The sequence below is a fragment of the Benincasa hispida genome, chromosome 7 (genome assembly GCF_027475165.1).
Source record: "Benincasa hispida cultivar pf3 chromosome 7, pf3_genome.v1.1, whole genome shotgun sequence".
Taxonomy (NCBI): Eukaryota; Viridiplantae; Streptophyta; class Magnoliopsida; order Cucurbitales; family Cucurbitaceae; genus Benincasa; species Benincasa hispida.
The window spans coordinates 2,228,508-2,247,401 of record NC_143484.1 but is presented as its reverse complement, the minus strand read 5'-3'; the positions used below and the strand labels follow the sequence as shown (position 1 = coordinate 2,247,401).

The following is an 18,894-nucleotide window of genomic DNA, read 5'->3' as shown; positions in this document are numbered from 1 at the left end:
TGGGTTAGTTTCCGCTTAAGTCCTCATCTTCCTATCAGGGCGGAGAAATTTATGCTTCCAGGGCTGGCAGGGCATCTATGTTTGCACCCCTTCAGGCCTAATCTTACGTTATGTTTACGTTAGGGACTAGCTAGGTATGTATGGTTGCACCCCTCTAGTCCAATATTACGTTTATGCTAATGGTTGATATTGGATGCAACTCTGGCCCTACTGACTGCATGACCCGCTAATCATCAGATGGATTAGTGTTTGCTTAGGTCCTCATCTTCCTATCAAGGCAGAGAGATTTATGTTGGAAGAATAACCGACCACCACATGTTATTTATGTTTTCGGTCCCAACCATATGTTTTCATGACATGTTGCTTGTGATTGTGCATTTGGTCACTACCCTACGTGAGAACTACTTACTGGGTATATTATATAGTCATCCTATATCTTTACAGGCTTTGTAGGTAAGGACACACCGTAGATGGCAGAATTAGACGTCGCTCAAATGGCCAACCATCAAACTCACTATTATAGGCATATGCATTTTGTACCACCAAGCTAATGTTTTATGGATCCTGGTGTTTTGATAAATAAACTTTTTATATAGTTTTTCTATCTAATTAATAAAATTTAGATATGTTCTTTGAAATTTTCACCAGAACTCATCTCATGATAGAAAAGTCTAAGTATGCATGTCATAGCGGTCGGATCATAATGTGTAAGGATCCGGGCGTTACAGTTTGGTATTAGAGCGTTTGGGCCAAATAGGCTTTATTGCATTAGAAGAGTCGTGGTGTTTGATGGTTCGGCCTGTTAAATGATGCCCATAGCTATGCCAAATATGCTGGTAAGTGGAATGGAGATGCAAAGTTTTGGTGGGAATCCACACAAAGAACAATCAAAGGTACAGTCTCATGGCAGCAATTCAATCAGGCTTTTTACAACAAGTATTTCCCTTTGACAATGAGATTTCAAAAGGAAGTGAAATTTCTTAATCTTCGTCAAGAGAACATGTCGGTGGCAGAGTATGAATGAAAATTTGATCGCTTGTCCCACTTTGTCCCTCGACTAGTAGACACAGAACAGAAGAAGGTGGAAAGGTTTATTTGGGGATTAAGAGAAGGCATTTGAGGCATTGTTACTGCTTTCCGACACAAAGAGCATGCTCTTACCCTCGAGTCGGCCTTACTCATGGAAGTAGATCTTGCTGCCAAAACCTTAACTTCTGAGCGAGGATGCATGCCAAATGAAAAGAGGAAATTCGCCCAATAGGGCTTCCAATGCTCATAACGGCAAGCAAAAATTTCCCAAAGCACTCAGGGCGTACAGTCACCACAGAAGAGTCAAACATTTACATATCCTAAGTGTAGAAATTGTGGAAAACACCATTAGGGGCAATGTCTTCGGAACATAGGGGTTCGTTTCAACTGTGGCCAGATAGGTCACTATACAAAGGCTTGCCCAAAGTTCATCAACCAAGTATCAATGGCCCAGACCACCCAGCCTACTAGTAACAAGGTTACCCAACAACAGAAAGGACGGGTGTTTGTTGTTACACATCAAGAGGCAGAGGATCAAGATGCAGTTGTTACAGGTACATTACCCATCCTCGAGTATTATGCCTTCACTTTATTTGATTCAGGCTCTAGTCATTCATTCATCTCTACAACATTTGCACAACATGCTCAATTAACATCAAAGCCCTTAGGCTACATTCTATCCGTAGCTACTCCTGCCGGAGTATCTATGTTGGCCCACTCAGTAGTAGAAAACTGTGAATTGTCAGTATCAGGATATAAACTAGGGGTGACCCTTATCATCCTAGACATAAGTGATTTTGACATAATACTAGGTATAGACTGGTTAGCAGCAAAGTATGTAAGCATAGATTGCCATAATAAAAAGGTCATATTCACCTTTCCAACAAGGATCAAGTTTAAGTTTAAGAGTTCTAATACACCATCAACTCCAAGAATAATTTCAGCCTTAAAACCTAAACATTTGCTCAACCATGGGGCTTGGTCATATTTAGCAAGCGTAGTAGATTTACGAAACCAAAACAATGAAATTAAGGCCATTCATGTAATAAGAGAATTTGAAGATGTATTTCCAAAAGAGCTACCGGGTTTACCACCGAATCGAGAAATAGAATTTTGTATAGATCTAATTCCCGGAGCTGAACCAATATCTAAAGCACCATATAAAATGGCACCTGCGGAATTAAAAGAACTCAAAATATAATTACAAGAATTTTTAGATAAGGGATTTATACGCCCTAGCGTGTCTCCATGGGGAGCACCTATCTTATTTGTTAAGAAAAAGGATGGATCAATGTGTTTATGTATAGATTATCGGGAGTTGAATAAGTTGACAATAAAGAATAAGTATCCACTCCCACGCATTGATGACCTATTTGACCAATTACAAGGAGCCTCAGTATTCTTCAAAATAGACTTACGATCTGGATATCATCAACTACGAATCAAGGAGTCGGATATACCCAAGACTACTTTCCAAACAAGATATAGGCATTATGAATTCGTTGTGATGCCCTTTGGATTAATGAATGCCCCAACAGCCTTCATGGACTTGATGAATAGAATTTTTAAGGACCATCTTGATAACATTGTGATCGTATGATATTTTAGTCTATTCCAAGTCAGAGACATAACATGAAAGAAAAACATCTTAGGGACGTTTTTTCCATATTAAGAAATGAAAAGTTGTATGCCAAATTCTCTAAGTGTGAGTTTTGGACGCGAAAAGTTGCCTAGGCATATTGTAAAGCAAGAAGGAATCTCAGTGGATCCTGCTAAGATTGAAACGGTTATCAACTGGCCTCGCCCAACAACAAGTTAGCGAGGTGCGAAGCTTCCTTGGATTAGCAGGATATTATAGACGATTTGTGAAAAAACTTCTCAAGTATAGCATTACCCTTAACTAACCTCACTAAGAAGAATAATCCTTTTGTTTGGAACCAAGCATGTGAGCAAAGCTTCCAGGAACTAAAAGAAAAGTTGACCACAACCTCTATTCTCACTATACCTGACGGATCAGGGGGTTTAACTGTGTACAGTGATGCATCGAAGAAGGGGCTTGGTTGTGTATTGATGCAACATGGAAAGGTAATAGCATATGCTTCAAGACAACTAAAACCTTATGAACAAAATTATCCCGTTCATGACTTGAAGTTAGCTGTCGTAGTCTTTGCCTTAAAGATATGGAGACATTACTTATATGGGGAAAAGATCCAAACTTATACAGATCATAAAAGCCTTAAGTACTTCTTTACCCAAAAAGAGTTAAATATGAGGCAATGAAGATGGTTAGAATTAGTCAGACTATGACTGTGAGATCCTCTATCATTTAGGAAAAGCTAACATTATTGCTGATGCTCTTAGCTGAAAGTCAGCACATACAGCAGCTCTAAGTACCATCTCCAAACACATAATAGATGATCTTGAAAGAGCTGAGATCTCACTAATACCAGAAACCTTCACAACTCAAATAGCACAGTTAATTGCAAGACCTGCATTAAGGCAAAGGATAATTGATGCACAACAAATAAACAAATACCTAAACAAACAACGACAATCAGAGAATGGAGAAACCAATCAATTCTCTACAGCCCCAGACTCTGCACTCCTTTACCGTGGGCGTCTATGTGTACCAAATGATGAAGAAATCAAGAAAGAACTATTGAAGGAAGCTCATGAATCATGCTTTTCAATATATTCTGGGAGTACCAAAATGTATCGAGACTTGAAAGCACATTACTGGTGATGTAAAATGAAAAAGGATATAGCTGACTATGTATGTAAATGTTTGGTTTGTCAATAGGTGAAAGCTCTACGGCAACAACCACAAGGACTTCTTCAGCCTCTAAGTATTCTAGAATGGAAATGGGAACATATTTCTATGGACTTCATCTCAGGACTCCCGAGAACTGTTAAAGGCCACAACATGATTTGGATGATTGTAGATCGACTCACCAAATCGGCCCACTTCCTACCATGCAAAACTACTCATACTATGGAAGCACTAGCTCAAATCTACTTAAAAGAGGTCATCCGGTTACATGGAATCCCAGTATCAATTGTTTCAGATCGAGACCTTCGTTTCGTCTCCAAGTTCTGGAAAAGTTTACAGAAAGCAATGGGCACACAGCTAAATTTCAGCACAGCCTTCCACCCACAAACTGATGGCCAAACAGAACGAGTTAATCAAATCCTAGAAGACATGTTGAGGGCACGTACTTTGGATTTTACTGGAGCATGGGATTCGCAGATACATCTTATAGAATTTGCTTATAATAATAGTTATCAGGCGACAATTGGTATGGCTCCCTTCGAAGCCTTATACGGAAAGAAATGCAGATCCCCTATACACTGGGATGAAATTGGGGAGCGAGCACTATTAGGGCCTGAATTGGTACAGCAAACATCAGAGTCAATCAAGTTAATTCGAGAAAAAATGCGAACAGCCCAAAGCAGATTGAAGAGTTATGCTGATAATCGACGAAAAGAATTGGAATTCAAAGTGGGAGATCACGTATTTCTAAAAGTAGCACCAATGAAAGGCATTATGCATTTCGAATGAAAAGGCAAGCTCAGCCCTCGCTTCATTGGACCCTTTGAAATATTAGAGCGTATTGGCCAAGTAGCTTACCGATTGGCATGACCACCCACACTTTCTACAATTCATAATATCTTTCATGTATCGATGCTTCGAAAATACGTGTTTGACCCATCACACATAGTAAATTATGAACCTCTACAAATAAGTGAAAACTTGGAATATGAGAAGACTCCAGTTTGCATCCTAGCAAGAGAGAAGAAGTCGCTTCGTAATCGAGAAATAAGTTTAGTAAAGGTTCTCTGGAAAAATCAGCAAGTGGAAGAAGCTACATGGGAACGAGAAGAAAAGATGAAAGAAAAATACCCTTATCTTTTTAAGAACCAAGAAACTTTCGAGGACGGAAGTACTTAAGGGGGAAAGAATGTAACAACCCAGATTTGTACGCATACAGGAAATTAAATGTCAAATATTAAGCAGAACGAAATTTTATTTAAAGGGGTGGAAATTTAGAAGGGGAAAAATAGGAAATTTATTCATTATCCAAAAATAAAGAATAAGGGACAGAATCATGGGGAATTCATTAGAAGTTGGACGCTCGCTAATTCAGGAGAGAATGGGCAGTAGATAACTTTTTGTTTGGGCACTTCTCATTGGAAGAATTGGAGGTGAATTAATTGCCCATATACTCTTAAAATTTGAAATAGTTAAAAAGAGGAAGTGGAATCCACAAGTAGTGAAGGCAACCATGCATGAAAACTAGCGAGATTGGAGAGAACATTGGAGAGAGCGAGAGTAAAGAGAGCAAGATTCTTAGCGAGACAGTAGGAAAGAGTGGGAGCAGGAGCGGGAGCGAGAGCGAAAGCGAGAGTAAGAGCGGGAGTGAGAGCGGGAGTGGGAGCGAGAGTGGGGGCGGGAGCAAGAGCGGGAGCAAGAGCAAGAGCGAGAGCGGGAGCGAGACCAGCGAGAGCGAGAGCGCGACTAGTGAGAGCAGGAGTCACGAGAGTAAACCAACGAGAAAGCTGGAGAGAGCGAGATTCTGAGAACAAAGAGAGCGAGATTTGGACAGAAGTGTGGATTATGCGTTGAATTTGGCCACGATCTTATAGATTATACATAGAAAAACCCTAAAATTGAATACAAACAAAGAATGATGACGTAAGGGCAAACGTTAGCCAAGATTAGGTGTCTTATTGAGAGGAATCCTTAAACCCTAAGTAATTTTAAAGAAGCCACCTATAGGATGATTTTTCACACTGAGAAGAGCTGAAAACTACTATAAGTAGGACTCTTTGCCAAAGATTTAACACATTCTCAAACAAATCTCAGTAACAATGAATCGTTTGAAAGAGTAAGTGTGAGTGAGGAAGTTCTGTGAGGCTAAAAGAGAAAAGCTCAGGTAAGGTGCTGCCCAAATTTCTTTCTAGTCTAAAAAGGGAAAGCTCTACTAATCAAATCATAAAGAATAATAAGGAATAACTAGATCACAGTAAGTAGTTTATCTCACTCTCTCTTTAAATGTTTTATGGTAGTGTACCTTTATTATGTTGCATGGTTATGTTAATTGTTATATTGTATTACATGTTTAGAACACGTTTCTCTACAAGGGACCCCATGCATTATGTTTGTTCACGATTATGGTAAAATCAAGTTTTAATTAGGTGTAAATTATGCTTCCAGTCTAATCTTATGTTTATGTTAATGGTTGATGTTGGATGCGACTCTGGCCCTATTGACTGCATGACCCGCTAATCATCAGATGGGTTAGTTTCCGCTTAAGTCCTCATCTTCCTATTAGGGCGGAGAAATTTATGCTTTCAGGGCTGGCAGGGCATGTATGGTTGCACCCCTTCAGGCCTAATCTTACGTTATGTTTACGTTAGGGACTAGCTGGGTATGTATAGTTGCACCCCTCTAGTCCAATATTATGTTTATGCTAATGGTTGATGTTAGATGCGACTCTAGCCCTACTGACTGCATGACCCGCTAATCATCAGATGGGTTAGTTTTCACTTAGGTCCTCATCTTCCTATCAGGGTGGAGAGATTTATGTTGGAAGCATAACCGACCACCACATGTTATTATATGTTTTCGGTCCCAACCATATGTTTTCATGACATGTTGCTTGTGATTGTGCATTTCGTCACTACCCTACGTGAGAACTACTTACTGGGTATATTATATACTCATCCTATATTTTTATAGATTTTGTAGGTAAGGACATAGCGTAGATGGCAGAATTGGACGTCGCTCAAATGGCCAACCATCAAACTCACTATTATAGGCATATGCATTTTGTACCACCAAGCTAATGTTTTATGGATCCTGATGTTTTGATAAATAAACTTTTTATATAGTTTTTCTATCTAATTAATAAAATTTAGATATGTTCTTTGAAATTTTCACCAGAACTCATCTCATGATAGAAAAGTCTAAGTATGCATGTCGTAGCGGTCGGATCATAATGTGTAAGGATCCGGGCGTTACATTTTATCTATTTGTTTATTTATTGATTTAATACCTTGATTTGAAATAGTGATTTCTAGTTTAATAAATTCTACTTTATTGGTAAAAATGGTTTGAACGTAAATGCAGTGTAATGACCCTTGTCAAAGTACTCGAAAGCTCGGGTCGTTACATAATATACTTGCCAAGGTGAAAATCTTTAAGTGGAAAGCCTTCCACAAGTGTCTCTCTCTGGTGACGGCTACTACAATTTGGGTGCCAACCTTGTATTCTTCATTGTTTGTGGAATCCATGACTTTGTGTGAAGGGTTTCGTTTTCTCCGAGATTGCATCATGAGTCCATGACTTTTGGTTCTGATTGCCTCTCACTGCTACGGCTTGTTCATGGGCATCTATCTCGATTGCGCACGTGAGTGTCTAGATTTATTTACGTTATGGGATATCTTAATTAATGCATTAATTATGTCAACTAGTATGCAAAATGTAAATTATATCAATTAATTTGTTATATCTTAAAAAAATTGATATGATTTTTATGACATGGAATTTACATCTAGCCCACGTTTATCTCAGAATAACGTAATAAATCAATGGTAATTTGAAAAGTGGATCCCATTTGATTATATTGTCTTTCATACTAGCATTTAGGGTCCACTTCCAAATCTGTAATAAAAAAATGCAAACTGATGGATAAGCAGATGGTTCTCAATCTAATTGTATTTGAAAATTACATTAATAACCCTAATAACCCTATTGTTACAGTTACGATTATCGTTATAGTTAATGTTATAGTATGAGAATTATGAATTTTCTACGTTTATGGTTACCATTACCATTATTGTTTGATCTTAAATGGTAATAGTAATAGTAACTATAAATGTGATAGATTTATAATTCTAAGTAAATGTGATTAAAAACAATCCAATTACATTTATACTTGTGGCTCATTACGATTGATCTATCAATAAAATTTCATTACGATTACACCAATATTTATTACCAATTGATAGTTCAATTATAGTGAGTTACGGGGCTCAATCACAAAGGAAATTTGATTTCTTTGATTTTGTTTACATAAAAATTCAATTTATGTTGAGCCCGTTTACACTAACACTGCTAATGGAATGAAACATGTTGAGCCCATTTTGCACATTTGACCAATTTGTCTTCCTTCTCCTGCTCATCCCCAAAACGCTCTTGGTTGTAATCTTTAAGCTTAGTATTTGACTTTGGATTATATGTTCCATTTTTTCTTTCATTCGGTTGATCTCTGTAATGACTCTCTCTGGGTTCGCTTTTATGTTCATTGCTCAATTGTAGGTTTTTTCATGCATGATTGTACATTCATTTGCAATTTCAAATCACGTTTAGTGGGTAAATGGTTCTTGTAGGCCCCATGCTTCATTCAAATTATAAACTACTAATAAACGCTACCGATCATAATCAAGTGGATCCAACTTTTTGTATTCTAATCGATTGTTTTTATTTATACATGCATAAACGTGGCGTTAGTCACTCATGTCGCTTAAATCATTACATATCAAATTAATCCATGTATCAAGACATAGACTTATTATAATTAAAATAAAATAGTAGACAAATATAATTGTTAAACCCAGATTTCTATTTTCCTTACTTAAGCAAGTGATAAAAGGAATTAACTAAGTAAAAGATAAATCCTAAGTTAAGGGGTGGGAAATTTCTAAGTATTAAGTAGATTTTTCTTTGAATAAATTAAGTTGAGCTTTAATTAGTAAAATTGTGATGAAATTTGTATAATAAGTAGGATGATGAAACAGCTAGTGTGGAATGAGGATTTGAAAATGAAAAATATGGAAATTGAGTTTGGGGAATTTTGGCTAAGAATAGAGAAGTTATGTGAAATGCGTTATGGCTAAAGAAAGGATTGAAGAACTGAGAAAAATATGGGAAATTATTTTAGGGAAAAATCTGGAAAAAAAAACGTGTAGAAGTTGCACAGAGACAAATAAGTCGCAGTAGCTAAGAGCGAGATCATTGAGATCGAGACCAACGAGATTGAAGAGAAAATGGTAGAGAGTGAGATTGGATAGATGATGGGAGAGAGTGAGACCAGTGAGAAAGTGGGAGAGAGCGAGATTTTGAGCGAGAAAGTGGGAGAGAGCGAGAGTGGAGTGAGCGAGACCAACGAGACAGTGGGAGAGAGCGAGAGTGGAGAGAGCGAGAGCAGCCCATTCGTCAGCCACGTCTTGTCCAGTGTTGCATTTGAACGTCACACCCACGCCTCGCCTATGCATTGAACGACCGAGCAAGCTTCTGGGCGATGTATTTGGATGCGTTGGGGTGGATTATGCATTTAAGAACCCTAATTTGAATACAAAAAAAGCTTGAAGACGTAAGGGAAAACGTCAATTAAAATCTAGGTGTCCGATTAAGAGAAATTCTTAAACCCTAAGAAATTGTGTTGGATGCGTTTGGGAAGAACACATTGAACCAAGGTGAAGTCAGCTTACGTTGATAAAGGGAGGATTAAACATTTGGCCATGCAGCCAAGTAGGTGTTGTCAATCCCACAAGTAATTTGAACGTCAATAAATAGGGAGTTGGGATTTCATTTTCAAATCACACAAAAATCATAAATTTCGTAGAGAAAGTAGAGGGCAATGAAGGTTCAGAGGAATGTGTCAACTTTGGACGAGGAGATCTTCCAATTTACTCGTGCATTTGGAGTGACTCCAAAGCCAAGTCTAGTTTTCAGAGTAGGGCTGCAGAGGAAAAGGCTCAAAGGAACTGGGCTGGAGGTTGAGAAGAAGGCAGAAGGGTCAGACTGTCAGATCAGTCTGAGCCAGTCTTGAAGATTCTGAGATTCCGGCCAAACCACTAAGAATTCTGAACTTAAATTTTAGGGTAAGATTCCTAAGACATTTTAGAATACGTTTGTAGAAGGAATTATTTCCTTATAAGGATTGGAACTATGAATAATCTAAGTTATAAGTTGAATCTAGATTCTAGGGGTGAAAAAGGGACCCGAGGAGCTACAGAGTGAAAAGTTCCTAAGAGTTCGAAGTGAGTGGCTAAAATGTTTTTGAACTAAAACATTTTTAAACTGTTTTGATTACAAACATTTTACAGAAAGCATTTTTGCGAAAATAATTCTGATGCCTACTAGTTTTATAAAGTTGTGACCGAAAATAATTGTGATTTGAATGCATGCATATTGTTGAAAAACTATTTACATATGTTGATTTTATCCAACATGCGTTATCATCTTTAAAGCCATGTTGTATATGTGTTATACTGTACATGCTTTAAAGAGAAAAGTTGTTTATAAATAATTTTGGTAAAATGCGATGCCGAAGTACAAGGAGAAGGCATCCACCCAATTAGATACTGAAGTACAAGGAGAAGGTATCTATTGGTACTGAAGTACGTTTGAGAAGGTACCAAGCCAACGGGATACTGAAGTACGTTGGAGAAGGTATCCTAGTAGCTCGATACTTTGATTTGAGAAATGATTTTACTGTTTTATATTTAAAATAACTTTATATAATTTACGCTTAGATAATATTTATGCTGCAAAAGTTTATATTTCTGATAAAACTGTTTTCTGAAATTATGCATGAGAATTTATTATGTTTTCTTGGTAACTCACTGGCGTAAGCTCACCCCGTTTTCAAATGTTTTGTTCCCCCTCGCCTCCCCCCCCCCCCCCCACAGGTAGCGAACAAATCCTCTGAAGACAGTTCAGTATCTGCGCTGCCACTAAAGGACTAAAAGACTTGTAACCGTTTGCTAGGTGGTTACGGTTAATATTGTACACATGTTGCTATTGTTCATATAGGGACTAGGGTTTATGGGTTTTGGGACTTGTAAATCTAGTGTTGTAATGACTCTGAACATATTATGTTTCTAAGTTAATAAATTGTGGGCCTAAAGACATCCCGTTGCATATGAATTATATTTGGTATCAGAGTTATTTCACAAGAGTTTTTAGGCAATAAGTGTTAGCCTAAGGGTTGATAACTGCTGCAGTCACGCCCTTCTCTAGGCTAAGAGGGTGGTCTGAGGCGGGGTGTGACAGTTTGGTATTAGAGTATAAGTTTTTGGGACAATTGAGGAATTAGTTGATGCCAACTTGGTATTAAATGATGGGTTATACGTAAGTTTGGGAAAGATTTAAGCTAGCTTAGTACTAAAACATAAGACTTTGGGTGAAAGAGAGAGTTCATACATTAGATTAAAGTCCCATAGATAAGTCCCTAACATGTGTACTTAATAACTAGGCAAAGATGCTGAGGAAAAGAGGCAGACCGAGTAAGCAGACTGAGAAGAGGAATATTGACCCTACCAGTGGAGGTCCTGAGGTCTCATCAGACCCAGATCTGAAGGGGAAAAGAGTTAGAGACTCAGTAGAACAGGAGGCAACTTCTGAAAACGAGTCTAGTACACCAAAAGTAGACGTAGAACCCCAAATGGAGGATCGAGTATTCGACAGAATCACTCAAAGATTAGCGGCGAGTATAGGATCGATCCAAAATGATCCAGAAAAGAAATTTAGCGTCGAGAGGCTGAAAGCTTTAGGAGCCACAATGTTCGATGGAACCACAGATCCATTAGATGCTGAAATCTGGTTGGATTTGATTGAAAAGTGTTTTAAGGTTATGAGATGCCCTAAGGACCGTAAGGTCGAGTTTTTAGGCAGTAAGTGTCAGCCTAAGGGTTGATAACTGCTGCAGTCAGACCCTTCCCTAGACTAAGAGGGTGGTCTGGGGCGAGGTGTGACAATAATTGAAGCTTTTAAAAAAATTATGATAAATATAAGACAAACTATCAAGATTTATGTGGGTGAATATGTATATATAGAGAGAGTAGTTTTGAATCGAGATTAGCTTTTCTTTAAATATATTTCTTCAAAAAATCAAATAATGGTTTTTTTACCTTTTAAGGACAAACGTAGTTTTTAAACTTTTAAGTTTGTGTCTAAATTTTTTTGTACTTTCAAAATTGTCAATAGCCCAGGTTCCTTAACTTTTGATTTCGTGTCTAGATCCATAAATTTAAAATTTTTTAATAAGTTTGAACTTTCAACTCCATATTGTGTTTCTAAGATATTAACAAAATTTAAAAATAAACGGATATGTTGAATATAAAATTGAATTGTAATGATATATCCTAAACATATAATTTTTTGTCTTGTATAAATACATGAATTTTAGAAAATGCTGAACAATTCAAATACTTATTTGACAAAATATTGAAAATTTGAGGACCTAGTAAATAAAAATGGACTGTTTAAGAAACTATATTAAACATATTTTAAGGTTCGGAGACCTATTGTGTTGGGTTTTATGTCCTAAAACTCGCCGTTTGTAAAATGATAAACATTTTGTATAATCAATAAACTTATTATTTATTTTATAAATTGTATGAAAGTCTAAATCCAATAAATAAGATGCATGACTATTACATGAATATTTGAACTGTATGTGGAGACATAAGAGTGGATCAGGTTCGAGTAAACAGTCAAAATGATCTATAGTACATGAATAAGGTCGAGTACCTTATTCTGGTAACACCATTGGATGCGGCCTACTCTGTAGTTATTACAAAGAGTTGTAAAGTGCTACATACGATGTGATCCTAATTCATACATGTCATGGCATGAGGAGTGAGGGCATCCTATGTAATGAGTTTGCATAAGATTGGACCAAGAAATAAGTCACTCTTACTTTATAACGCTGTTTATTCACCTAGATGACATAGGTGAGAGTTGGCTTAACAACGTCGGTTCAATAAGACTTCCATTTCAGGGGTAAAACCTAATAGATAGTTGGGGACATAAATGCAAGACGGAGTTCACGCCTACCCGATTTAAAGATAGAGAAATATTGTTCTCTCAAAAAATATAGACTTCACGTATCTGAATAATACATTAAATTTAAAATTGTGGTTGCTGGGATTCGAGCCCAGGTCTCCACGGCCACAACGTGGAATTCTTACCACTAAACTACAACCACTTTTATATTTTTGAAGACACAATTTAAATTCAATTAGGTTTCTCTAATTCTATTAAATACTTAGCTTGAATTAATGGTAATGTTTGTTTGTTTGTTTTGTTTGTTTTTAAAATTTTGAAATACATTCTTAACACCAAAAAAACAATAATAATAATAATAGGATAACTTTTTAAAGAGTAAAACTGCTTAAAATATTTTCAAGCATAATAAAACGTCTCTATCTACAGTGATAGATTGCGATGGACATCTGTTAGTAGGTGATAGACGATAACCTTAACATTGTGTAGGGAGAATAATGGTTTTAATGTTCAAATCTTTTTTTTAGAAAATTATATTTAATCAATTTTGGAAGGATCTAATTATGATAAATATTTTTAAAATCAATCAACTAATTCTCAATTATTTTCTTTAATTTTTTTCCTTCTAAATTTCATTTAATTTATTTTGTCCTTCTAAATTTAATTTAATTTATTTTTTCCTAATCAAGAAGGGCTTGGAAATTCTATAAATTGGAGGTTGATGAATATATTCTAGACACACAATACCAACATAAAAAAACCCTGGCCATTTTCTCTCAAAATTTATTGTTTCTGTCATTCTCCATGTTTTTTTTCCTAATGATTTTTCTCCCTAAAAATACATCACCATACATTTTTTTCCTCACTCATTTTTCTTCACTTCTTTCCAATAATCTCCATTTTCTCTATTTCTCAACTACATTTTTCTCTCATTTATTTTCAAGTAGGTGGTTTTATTTCTTCTTTTAATGTTCCCTTTATTTATATGCTAGTTTTTTTAGTTTTTTTTTTTTTTATTTCGTAAAAGGAGTATTTCAAAGTTATATCACCATTTGTATTAATTTTTTTTAAAAGTCATGCATCGTTCAATAGTACGTATTTTCAAGTCTATTTTTTTTTTTAAAAAAAGCAAATTCTTTGTTTTTCTAAGTTCATTGTTCATTTAAAAAAAGAATATTGATACATCGTTTACTTATACATATTTTACAGCATATTTTCCATTCCTTGAAAATAAATTCTTAGATTTTTTTTTAGTTTATCAAAATATTGTTCTCCATTTGCATTAATTAATTTGAAAAAAAAAATCTTTCATTTGCTTGTACATATTTTGATATTTCAAATAAAACTTTGGAGGCTTTGCTTTATTTCTTTTTTTAAAAGAACGTCTTTCCAACATTTTCGATTACTAAAAGAAAATAAAAAAGATCACACATCATTTACTCGTACATATTTTAATTTATATTTTTCATATTCCTAACAAAATCTTTATTGTTTCATATTTGTTTTCTTAAAAAATAAAAATTATGCATCATCTTGTACATATTTTACCTTATTTTTCTAACAAATTTTCTTCAAATAAAAATTACATTTTCAAAGTAATGTTATTGCACTGTTTTTCTTTTCTTTTCTTTTTTTTTTTTTCTTTTAATTAGAAAAGATCATGCATCATCTTTTTGCACATATTTCACCATCTATTTTTCATATTTCTACCCAAATCTTTTTTGAAGAAAAAAAAAAAACTTTTCAAAGTAATGTTATTGCACCATATTTCTTTTTCTTTTAAAAAAATCATGCATCATCTATTTTCCCATATTTTACCAAGTATTTTTGGTATTTATAACAAAATCTAACTTTTTTTAATTCTTAAAAAAACTTTTAAAATATGTCATTGCATCATATTCATTTCTTAAAAAATTAAAAAAAAAAAATCACTCTTACATGTTTATGGTGTATATATATATATATATATTATAAATCTAACAAGCTTTGTTTTATTTCATTGTAGCATTCTTCTGTATATTCAATCATTAAAAAAAAAAAAAAAGATCACGTGTCATTATTTTGTACATAGATAATATTAAATAATTTCTAACACATCTTTGAATTTGAAAAAAAAAAAAAAAAAAAACTTCTTCTTAAAGCAATGATCTTGTTTAAGTTAGCTTATGGAAGCAAATTTTACTTGTAAAATAAAAAGAAAAAAAAATTTCTAGATCGCAAGTTTTTTTTTTTTTTTTTTTTTTTTTTTTTTTTTTTTTTTTTAAGTGATCTAACGTAATTCCATCTTCCTATCTATAAAAAAACTCAGTTCCATCTTCCTCGATAGGAAACCTTGAAAGTTTAAATCATGTTTGAAAAAAAAATGAGTCTTTATCTAGGGAAAGATGACAAAACAAAAAAAAAAAAAAAAAAAAGGAAAAATAGTGAATGTCCACATTGCACAAGCTTTATATCAAACTCTCTTATGTATATATATATATATATATAAACATAGTTCCATCTTCCTCGATGGGCAACTTTGAAAGTTTAAATCATGTTTGAAAAAAAGTTGTATCTTTATTATGGGGAAAGGTGACAAAAAAATAAAAGAAAAAGAAAAAGAAAACAAGAAAACAAGAAAACAAGAAAAAAAAGAAAAAAAAATAGTGAATGTCCTAATTGCACAAGCTTTATATCAAGCTCTCTTTTGCCTACGAGAATGCCACCTTTACCACATTTTTTCTCTGAACCTCATTAAATAATTACTATACCACCCAATCCAATTCCTAATATCCTTGACCCACATTGCTTCTTAGACCCATAATCCCATTTCTTTATCCTATTGATTTGAGCTATTTAAACTAAATAAGAACCTTATTGGCCTACACTATAATGTTATAGTGAGGCAATTGACTATTTTCTTTTGACCTATGTCGTAATACTCCTGTAGTATAGCGATTTGGTATTTTTCTTTTGCTCTATACCATAATGTTGCTATAATTGGGCAATTAATTACTTTCCTCATCTTTACTCACATGTTTGGATGACTTTAAAAGTAATTTACAGTATTTATATGTTACAGACACTATCTCTATAACGACCGGATCCATACATATTATGATCCTACCGCTATGACATGCATACTTAGACTTTTCTATCATGAGATGAGTTTGGTGAAAATTTCAAAGAACATATCTAAATTTTATTAATTAGATAGAAAACTATATAAAAAAATTTATTTATCAAAACACCAGGATCCATAAAACAATAGCATGGTGGTATAAAATGCATATGCCTATAATAGTGAGTTTGATGGTTGGCCATTTGAGCGACGTCCAATTCTGCCATCTACGTTGTGTCCTTACCTACAAAGTCTGTAAGAATATAAGATGAGTATATAATATACCCAGTAAGTAGTTCTCACGTAGGGTAGTGACCAAATGCACAATCACAAGCAACATGTCATGAAAACATATGATCGGGACCGAAAATGTATAATAACATGTGCTGGTCGATTATGCTTCCAACATAAATCTCTCCGCCCTGATAGGAAGATGAGAACCTAAGCGAAAACTAACCCATCTGATGATTAGCAGGTCATGCAATCAGTAGAGCTAGAGTCGCATCCAACATCAACCATTAGCATAATCGTAATATTGGACTAGAGGGGTACAACCATACATACCCTGCTAGTCCCTAGCATAAACATATCGTAAGATTAGGCCTGGAGGGGTGCAACCATACATGCCCTACCAGCCCTGGAAGCATAAATTTCTCCGCCCTGATAGGAAGATGAGGACTTAAGCGGAAACTAACCCATCTGATGATTAGCGGGTCATGCAGTCAGTAGGGCCAGAGTCGCATCCAACATCAACCATTAACATAAACGTAAGATTAGATTGGAAACATAACTTACACCTAATTAAAACTTGATTTTAACGTGATCGTGAACAAACATAATGCATGGGGTCCCTGGTAGAGAAACGTGTTCTAAACATGTAATGCAATATAACAATTAACATAACCATGCAACATAATCAAGGTACACTACCATAGAACACTTAAAGAGAGGGTGAGATAAACTACTTACCTTGACTGTGATCTAATTATTCCTTATTATTCCTTATGATTTGATCAGTAGAGCTTTCCCTTTTTAAACTAGAACCAAAACTATAAGATCCTATTTATAGTAGTTTGGTCAGCACCTTACCCGAGCTTTTCTCTTTTAGCCTCACAGAACTTCCACACTCACACTTACTCTTTCACACGATTCTTTGTTACTGAGATTTGTTTGAGAATGGGTTAAATCTTCGGCAAAGGGTCCTATTTATAGTAGTTTTCAGCTCTTCTCAGTGTGACAAATCATCCTACAGGTGGCTTCTATAAAATTACTTAGGGTTTAAGGATTCCTCTCAATAAGACACCTAATTCTTGGCTAACGTTTTCCCTTACGTCATCATTATTTGTTTGTATTCAATTTTAGGGTTTTTCTATGTATAATCTATAAGATCGTGGCCAAATTCAACGCATAATCCACGCTTCTGTCCAAATCTCGCTCTCTTTGTTCTCCGAATCTCACTCTCTTCAGCTTTCTCGCTAGTTTGGCTCTCGGGACTTCCGCTCTCGCTCTCGCTCTCGATGGTCTCGATCGTGCTCTTGCTCTCGCTCTCGCTCGCGCTCCCACTCTTGCTCTCACTTTCGCTCTCGCTCCCGCTCCTGGTCCCGCTCTTTCCTACTGTCTCGCTAAGAATCTCGCTCTCTCCAATGTTCTCTCCAATCTCACTAGTTTTCACGCGTGGTTGCCTTCACTGCTTGTGGATTCCACTTCCTCTTTTTAACTCTTTCAAATTTTAAGAGTATATGGGCAATTAATTCACCTCCAATTCTTCCAATGAGCAGTGCCCAAACAAAAAATTATCTACTGCCCGTTGTCTCCTGAATTAGCTAGCGTCCAACTTCTAATTAATCCTCCATGATTCTACTCCCTCATTCATTATTTTTGGATAATGAATAAATTTCTAATTAATCCAATAAATTTCAAATTTCCAATTATTCATTTTTTTTCCTTCTAAATTTCGACCCCTTTAAATAAAATTTCGTCTAGCTTAATATTTGACATCTAATTTCCTGTATGCCTACAAATCTAGGTCGTTACATCTCAAGTCACGAAAAGATTTTGAATTTGGACAGTTTATTTTATAAGTTCCTTAATGACATATCAAGTTCTTAGGCTTTTGTCATGACTTTAAAATTTACATCCAATTTATTTGAATATATTTCATATTTAAATATCTCCTTGATTAATCTATTCTCTTAAATAAAGTGAGTCATTTTCTGAAGACAATAACTTTAAGGATAAGATGTGCTAATAACCTCGGAGTAGATCTCAGTTCAAGTTCAAACTATTGGCAGATTATCAATGATTTCACAAGGAGCTACATTGGGAACGTAGCATTTTGATTTTTGAGATATAAAGTAGCATCAAGTAATGAGGCGTATTTACCATAGAATTGTCTTCAACGTGGCAAAAAAAAAAAAAAAAAAGATAAAGAAAAAGATAAAGAAAAGATAAAAAAGAAAAAAGGTAAAAGGAAAAGAAAAGAAAAAAGAAGAAAAAAAGAAAAAAACAATTCGATGATCTTTTGAGCCTTGAATGCTTTAAAAAAATTTGATTTTCACATTAAAGAAAACAAATTTTCAATTTTGACTTTGGGAAGAAGGAAGAATGGAGTAGTGTTGGGTTAGAGTTTGAAAATTAGAAACTACAGATGACATGGAGTCATATCATGATGACCTGGTTTTGTTCCTATCTGGATGCATGCCTAAGCATTTACATGTGGTGTTTTTCTCTTTGATGAAGTATATGCATTTCACTTGGCTATTGCATATCAAAGCAAGTGTGTGAGAAAATGGTCCTTGCAAATAATAATAATAAGAAGAAGAAAAAAAGAAAGAAAGAAGAAAGAAAAAAGAAAAAGAAAGGAAAAATAAAGGACTATCAAGAAAAACAAAACATTTAGGATCCTTCAATGTTGAAATAGGAAATGATATATGTAAAGTTGGGACACTTTAACTTGACATATATTCTGAGA

At 35.0% G+C, this 18,894-nt stretch overlaps 1 non-coding gene across 1 annotated transcript; it reads right to left on the bottom strand.

Annotated features, from left to right (window-relative positions):
- Positions 1–12,953: 12,953 nt before the first annotated feature.
- Positions 12,954–13,025, bottom strand: TRNAH-GUG (transfer RNA histidin (anticodon GUG)). Its single transcript has one exon. It is a non-coding gene; the product is annotated as a tRNA-His (tRNA).
- Positions 13,026–18,894: the final 5,869 nt, after the last annotated feature.